Source organism: Empidonax traillii, unplaced genomic scaffold, assembly GCF_003031625.1.
Source record: "Empidonax traillii isolate 1590-97213 ecotype Southwest subspecies unplaced genomic scaffold, ASM303162v1 scaffold306:size632451, whole genome shotgun sequence".
NCBI classification, from domain to species: Eukaryota; Metazoa; Chordata; class Aves; order Passeriformes; family Tyrannidae; genus Empidonax; species Empidonax traillii.
The window spans coordinates 617,844-625,501 of record NW_020955499.1 but is presented as its reverse complement, the minus strand read 5'-3'; positions in this window follow the sequence as shown (position 1 = coordinate 625,501).

The following is a 7,658-nucleotide window of genomic DNA, read 5'->3' as shown; positions in this document are numbered from 1 at the left end:
CCCACTTCACAAATCCAGGGGAGAGAGCTTTGCTTCCCAGCACACTCGGAGAGGAAATAACTGTTTTGGGAGGTTACAGGGGTGGTGCTTCCTCAGTTTTAGGGTCACGTTGTTGGAGATGCAGGAAGGGATCCGTGGATTTCGTTGGTTGGGGGATGTCCTGGAGCCAGAAGCTCCAATTCTCTTTTCCCTTAAAACTGTGGGCAAATAAAAAAGGGAATCTCAGGATACTCCTGGTGACTGAGAACATTTGTATTTCTAGAAGTTAAAATACCAGGTAGCTCAGGTTTATCTTAGTTGTTGTTGTATCTTCCTTACTATTTGCAGGTAAATTGGAGTTGTGGAATCCCGGAATGGTTTGGATTGGAAGGACCTTAAAGATCATCCAGTTCCACCCCCTGCCATGGGCAGGGACACCTTCCACTAGCCCAGGTTGCTCCAAGCCCCTCCAACCTGGCCTTGGACACTTCCAGGGATCCAGGGGCAGCCGCAGCTTCTCTAGGAAATCCAGTCCACCCTCCAGCCAGGAATTCCTTCCCAATCTCCCATCTGTCCCTGCCCTCTGGCACTGGGAAGCCATTCCCTGTGTCCTGTCCCTCCATCCCTTGTCCCCAGTCCCTCTCCAGCTCTCCTGGAGCCCCTTCAGACCCTGCAAGGGGCTCTCAGGTCTCCCTGGATCCTTCTCTTCTCCAGGGGAACATTCCCAGCTCTCCCATCTTGGCTCCAGAGCAGAGGGATCCAGCCCTGGGAGCAGCTCCAGGGTCTCCTCTGGACTCTCTCCAGCAGCTCCACGTCCTTCAGGAATGTTGTTCCCCAGGGCTGGGAGGGTGTCCCCCAGTTCCTCCTGACCCCTTCAAGCAGCTGAGGTGTTGCAGCAGAGTGGGAGCTCCAGCTGGGACAGTTTTAGTGGGTTTATGTTAATTTGGGAAGGTGAAAAGCAGAGGAGGGGAGGTGGAACTGGGAAGGGAGAGGCTCCAGGAGCCTTCAGTGGAGGTTTTTCCTTTGGCAAACCCAGAGCACGGATTCCCTGTCCTTCTCAAACTGCTTCTCAGCAGTTTTTCCTCTGCTTCAAGCTGGAAATTGTGCTTTTTGCTGCCTGGGTTTCTGAGTGCTGGGAACAATGAGGCTGATGGTGGAAATTCGCTGAGCGGGGACGCTCTGCAGCCTCTCCCGCTGCACAAGTCATTGCACCAGTTCAGCATTTGGGTTCCTGCCTCAGCACTATTTAAATTTACTCATTAGCTATTTTTTTTTTTTGTTCCTCCCTGCTGATTGGATATTTTGCTTTGTTTTTGTGCTCTGAGTTTCATTTACCATCCGTTCCTTCCACTGTTTAGCTGTTCCCCCACACAAAGGAGAGGCAGTGCTGCACAAAGAGCCCCTGAAACTCTTGGTGGAGATCTTTGTCATCCTGTGTAAATTGTCATCCTGAGCGATAAAAAAAAACGTTGGCAAGGCTGATTTTAGGCTTTTTTTTTTTTTTTCTTGGTTATGGAAATAGAGCAGCACAGCAACTGACTGGAAGGGGCTGAAATTCGGGCCTCAAATGAGGGTTTTTTGGTCACACACCACGAGAAATGAAGCAGCTCCTCAGAGCTGTTTTGTAAACCCAGAGGTGGGACAAAGAGGAGTCGCCTCCTTTGACCTCCACAATGCAATATTATGGAATATAATCCATCCATGACTGAATTCAGCACACTGAATTGTTATCAGAATGAGGAGCTGTGGAGTTCTCAGATGCAAACATCCCAACTTTTGGGGTTTTGCTGAGCGATTGGCTTCGCTGATAACTCGTGGCAGCGAGTTCGGCGGGTTAATTATGCATTTAATTGGTTTCAAATTTGTTGCTTTTCAATTTCACTGTTCACTGAATATTTCCTGGGTCTTGTATTATGAGAAGGAGTAAATAAGAGAGCCTGGCTCACCTTCTCTGAACATTTAATTAGTTTGTGTCCCTCTCTCGTGTACGCAGAGCGCTCCTCGTGGCTTTGGGCTTTGTGTATCTCCAACTTCTTTCTTCTCCGAAGCTTTTTGCTGCAGTGACCAGAATATAAATATACAGAGAGTGACCAGAGCTCTGGGAGGGCCTGGGGGGTTTTTATTTATATCAAATAACGTGGGCTCAGGGTGGTGCCTTCTCCTCTTGCCCCTTCCCCTTCGTGAACCTCCTGCTTTTATTTGCCTCTTGTGACACACGGGACAAGTTTTCCTGCAGGAATATCGAGTCTTTCTTTGGGGATCTGGGGGCAGAGCAAAAACTCAGAATCTAAAATTCAGAATCTAAAATTCAGAATCTAGAATTCAGAATCTAAAATTCTTTGAGTGGCTGGTGCAGAGTTTTGCTGCCGAGTTGTGACATTTTCCATTCGTCCTCGCTGGATCCCACCTTGGAAGTGTCCAAGGCCGGGTTGGAAGGGGATTGGATCGTCCTGGGATAGTGGAAAGCGTCCCTGCCCATGGCAGGAGGTGGAACTAGATGGGCTTTGAGCATTTAATTTGATTATATTATTATTATTATTATCATCATCATCATCTTTATCTTCATCATCATCATCATTATCGTTATTATATTTTTATTGTCAGAACCACCGTTGAGGTTCTTTTTAATATCCTGTTAAACAGTTTAATATCCTATTAAACTGTTTTATTCCTTCCAGTTGTGACAAAAAATTTATAGTAACATGTAGAGCGTGTTTTTGGAACAGCCTCTGCCCTGAAATGTTCAACCCTCTTATGTCAGCAGATGCACATGAGGAGGATGGCAGAGCAGGGAATGGGAATGTTACATCAGTCCCTCCCTAAATATAATTCCTGCCTCCAATTAGTTAATTCTATTCTTAATTTTGGGGGTTTGTTTAGCTGCCCAGTCCCGAATTCCTGGCACACTTGGATAAATACCATGTATTTGGGCAGGGCTTAAAAAAAAAAAAAAAAAACCAATATAAATTTATTTTCGTTATCCCAGGTGTTTGTTTTCCTCCCCGTCTTGTACGAAAACCTCCTTTTCCCTTCGACTTTAAACTCGGGATATTATTTCTTCCTGCTGAAATAATGCAAACACCAGCAGAGCTTGGAAAGTATAATGATGTTAAACACTGCACAGACGTGGAGTGACTTCAGGCTCTGCCCTGGAGGCTCTGCAATAAATCAGAGGAGAAATGGAAGTGCAGCGAGTGGAAGTTGGGCGCGGGAATCCGATGACACGCGTTACAGGATTACAGGAGGGGGAGATGCTCCCCCAATAATCAATGGCTAAATCAATCCCAGCCCCTTTCAGGGCTGTTTCAACTCCAGGTGGGAATCCTCTCGAGGGTTTGTTGTGGGATAAGTCGCTAAATCTGTAAAGAAAAGGCTGGAAGAGCAGCGTTGTGATTTGGTAATTAAAATACAAACAGCATTGAATCACTCCGTTCCTCCGTGTGCTTCCTGCTCTTTTCCCCCTGCTTTCCCAAGGCTTTGGTGGACCCGAGTTTGTATTTAATAATTTAAAGAGGAACTATGTGATACTAACTTATCACTTAGGATCAATGAGCTTTAAGTATTTTCTTTACCGTGGGAATTTTTTTTTGTTGTGTCTTGGTGAGGAAAAGGTGGTTTTGGGGAAAGCTGTGGCCTTCCCAAAAAGTGACCAAAATGGTGTTCCCTGGGAAGTTATGGGGTTGAATCCCTGAATGTTTCACTGTTAAGTCATATATTCCCCATTTAAAAGCTTGTTTCTGAGTTGGAACTTCTGCCTTAAATTACCTGCTATTTACATTTGTTTCTTTATCAGTGGGGGAAAATAGGAAACAGAATATTTTAATGTTCTACTGATAGAATGGGATTAAGAAAATCTCTGGAAATAACGATAAACAGAGTGGCTCCATAACTTGGGGCAGAATCATTGAGTTTTGATGGTTGGTCTATCACTAAGTGGGAGAGTTCAGTTTAACAAGATACCACTCCCCAAAAATAAAATACCTGTAAGACACGGATGAAATGCCTTTAAGACAACAGATTCTCTGTATTTTAAAGTATTTTTGAAGTAGTTCCTGCTTGAACACCCAAAAAAATCAGGCAACTGCTGTTTATTGAATTTCCAGTTCACAAGGCAAAAAAACTTGGGCTTTAAAAGTCATAATAATCTAAAATCAGACTGCTGTTTTCTTTTGCTTTTTTACATCGCGTTGTGCTTTAGAATACCTCAAATATTGGCTCGCAGTGCTTAGTAATAACTTTTATTTACCTTTCTGTTGTTTAATCCAGGAATTTCAAAGTACTTCTGTAAAATAATCGTTAGATCAATTCCAAACACAGCAAAAAAAAATAAAAGGGCAGAAATATCGATGACTTAACACAGAAGTGGTGTAGCAACAGGGATGGAAGTAGAACATCTTCCTAAATCTGTTCACTGGCAGTTTTTTCCCATGAATTTTACGGGATAATAACCCTCCCTCTCTGTTTTTATGGAGAGAAACCCACACTGGCTCACAGCAGTCTGTGCCGCTCCGGGTTTGGTGGAAAAACGACACGTTTGACATCTGAGTGAAACACCAGAAGCTGTCAGCAACGCTTACAGACAATATTTGAATTGCTACAGATACCTGGCAGCTGTACAGATAGTCCTTCAAGTGTTTGATCTGCTTGCACTGTGCTGGTGGAGTGAAAAGCGAAGGGTAGAGTCTCAGGAATGAGTTGAGCCTCTCCTTCGTGCACTTGTGGGACACAGCGGCTCTCTTTCCCTTTGGAATTGTGGCTGGGTGGAAACATGAGGTTATTCTAACAAGTAGAATGGTCAGGAGTGTGTTTTAATTTTTATTTTCAAGCAAATAAGGTCTTCAGGGTCTGTTGTTCCGGAGCTGAACGGACTGGATGGTTCATTTGGGGAGGAGCGGCAGCTTTTCTACGGTGCTCGTGTTGGACACGGGCAGGTTGGAGGGGGCTTGGAGCAACCTGGGATAGTGGAAAGTGTCCCTGCCCATGCAGGGATGGTCTTTAAGGGCCCTTCCAACCCAAAGCAGTCTGTGATTCTGTAATTGCTCATTTTGAGTCGCTTGGTGCAGTTGTGTGGTTTTTCTGCCCCATGTTTTGGGGTGGGATCATAAAATAAGTCAGGCTGGAGTTCTCTCAAGGGATGAGTGACTCAGAACTTCCCTGCTGCTGTTCCTGCTCCTCCTCCTGGAGCCCTGTCCCTGCACAGAGCCTGGGAGACCTTCCTGATGGAGAAGGCACAGCAGAGGTCGTTCCTGGTCCGTGCTGGGAGGTTTTTAAATCCCAACTGGACACGGCCTGGGGGTACCAGGTGTGGCCTCTTAGTTGGTCCTGTCACCTCTGAGGTCTCTTTGGGTGCCTCAGCTGTGTGTGCCTGCTCTCCTGAACCACCCAACTCGTCCAGCAGCTGTCCCACCTTTTGGGAGGAGCTGCCCAGGGAGGTTTGGAGTGCCCAGCCCTGGAGGTGCCCAAGGAAGGCCTGGCCGTGGCACTCTGGGCTGGGGGACAAGGTGGGGATGGGGCACAGGGTGGACTCAATGACCCTGGAGGTCTTTTCCAACCTCAGTGATTCTGGAATTCTGGGATCTTCCCCGTTCAGCTTTTTATCCTGAGGTATGAACAGAAACTCTTCTTGTCGGAGCAACAACATCAATGAGCTTCTGTCCTGATGGAGGGCGGCGTTCCCGTGGATTTGAGTTGATATTCCTGCGGCTCGCGTTGGAAACTGGAATCCTTAACTCCTTTGTTTGGCACAATTTACATTTATTTTGGTTTTTTTTCCTCCCTTGCTCTATAACGAGATTTAGTAAATGAGGCTTCTCGTCACATGTTCCGTTAAGAGACCAGATCCTTAATGTTCATAAATTCAATTGTTTCCTTTTCCCCATTACCCTCCTCTCAGTGTGATCTTTTTTTTTATCTGCGCTGCTCATTCTTTCAGGACTTCATTATTTGGAGAAAATGTACTGTGGCACATTTAGTGGTAATTACGAAAGCTTGTTTTAATTACAGTTGTCAAAGAACACGTTTTATGCCGCCTTATTGCTGCCGCCGTCTCTTAATTCGGAGAGAATCTCCACCTTTTTTACGAGTGGAAATGAAAATTAACGGCCTCCCCTTTGAGTGATGCGTCCGGATGATTCGGTGTGGTTAGGAGTGATTTTGGTGAATATTGAAGGCTTCAAAAAGCGATTCTTTTGAGGGGGAAGGGAGCAGAACATGTTCCTGAGAACGTCCATAAATCACCCCTGTTGCCTGTTCGGAACGATGCGTGGATTTATACGTTGAAATAGAAGCTTAAAGTCTAAAAACGTGGCAGTTCAACATAAATTAAGCGTGGAAATCGAGAATTATTTATTGGGACGGATGAAGAGTGTAGGTTTGCTGGCCATTGTTGTATTGATGAGGAAGAAACCTTTGAAATCTGATTTTATCAGATGTGAGGGCTCAGGGTGAGCGCAGCCTTTCTGGGCAGAGGAATTTGATGGACGTCAAATCCCTGGAAACATCCAAGGGAGATTGTTCTGAGCAGCCTGGGGTGGCTGAAGGTGTCGCTGCTCATGGCAGGGGGTCGGGGGCAGGTGATTTTGAAGGTCCCCTCCAACCCAAACCCTTCTCTGAAAGGTTGAATTCACAACAGGACCCTCACAGGCTGGACCTTGGACCTCTTACTTGGAAGCAGATCCTTGTTTTCCCAGGAAAACGCAAACTGGACCCCCCTCAGGGGTTTTTTCCACTGTAAACCTGGTGGATATTAATGGATTTGGAGCTGAGTTGGCACTGAAGGGGCAGCTGAAAACCTGGGACTGCTAAATTTTTAAAACCTGCCTGCAAACTTTTATTGAACTACCTCATAATGGCTTTTTTTTTTTTTCCTTCTTTTTTCTTTTTTTTTTTTTCCCCCCTTAAATGATATCAATTTGTGGCTTCACACACCTGGAATCTTGTTGCATCCTGATAACCAGATTCCTTTATTTATGTTTTACAGTTAATTACCAAACACACGTTTTTCAGTCGGCTGCTTATTCGCTCTGTTTTACCTTCCGAGGGAGAAAAATAAATGTGCATTTGTTGTATCCAGTGTGAGGGGAGGGGGGGGGTTTGGCTTCATCACCAGGTGTCCCTGCATCCTGGAAACGAGACCATTCCCAGGAATTTTATTGGAGACATCCGTTTTTTTTTCCAGTGCTGGCACCTCACGGCAGAGCTGGGCCAAACCCAGCTCCTGCTTTGGAAAACGAAACCCAGGTTGGCCTTTGAATTCTGTTCCAACTTCCCTGTGATTGTGAAGAAGAAATTCCCAATAATTTCAGAACTGAGCCGATGTTTAATATTAGTGATGTATTTTTTGGGGTATTAAATTTGGGTGGTTTTGGGGGCAGATGGGCGGTGTCTCCCAGAAAACACCCAAATAAAGGCCTTTTTTTTAGACAGAATTTCGTTGTGAAGAAGCAACAAACCTGTCCCACTATCTCATTTACACCTAAACAGCAGCGTTGGGCTAATTGAATACCTGGCCACTCTTAATTATTTTCTCCCAGCTCGTTGATATTCACCAGGATTTGTAGATGTTGGCCCCATAAATATAACATTACTTTCCAGGTTTTTTTCTTTTGGCACTGAATTCCCTTCTATTGGCATATTTATAGTCCCCTGTATAAATGAATAATTTTATTTATTACTTATTT